The following is a 601-nucleotide window of genomic DNA, read 5'->3' as shown; positions in this document are numbered from 1 at the left end:
AGGTAGCCCTTGCATTCTAATCGCTAGGATACGAATATTTCTCCAACGAGAGAAGCGATGGGAAACCCGACCACAATATTCTTAAATAAGATTACCCACTTTCCAATAAAAAAAATTCTGTAACAACGGCGGTCGACCTTTAAAAGAGCCGCCATCAACACATACCCTAAGGCCTATTTTAGTTTATTTCCGACTCGCAACTGTCGCATTTTCATGCCCCGTTGCGTCCTCTTCCCGTGTAACAGAGTAAAAGCTAGTTCGGTTATTGGCAATTTTGTAACGTACACTTCGCTAGATTTCAGTACTTTCATCGTGGAATACTTTCCACAGCACGAATTTTTTTCTTCGTCTTATTATTTTTGACTTTATGTAAGCTGGAGGCGTAGGAGTACCTATCCAATAGGAAAAGAAAAAAAAACATATTGAAGATGATACCTCTCTATTAAAGAAGAAAAAATAGTTCTCGGAAATGGTGTTATTACATGACTATTTTCTCCGTGTTTTTTTCTGGGCTTTCAAGGTTGAACACGATAGGCTTGTCTTGCCCACTTCCCTTCACTCTTGCTGAACACGTCTTTCTTAGAGTTCAGCAAATATAATA

Source organism: Penaeus monodon, chromosome 21 (assembly GCF_015228065.2).
Source record: "Penaeus monodon isolate SGIC_2016 chromosome 21, NSTDA_Pmon_1, whole genome shotgun sequence".
NCBI classification, from domain to species: domain Eukaryota; kingdom Metazoa; phylum Arthropoda; class Malacostraca; order Decapoda; family Penaeidae; genus Penaeus; species Penaeus monodon.
Note: the sequence above shows the minus strand (reverse complement) of the source record.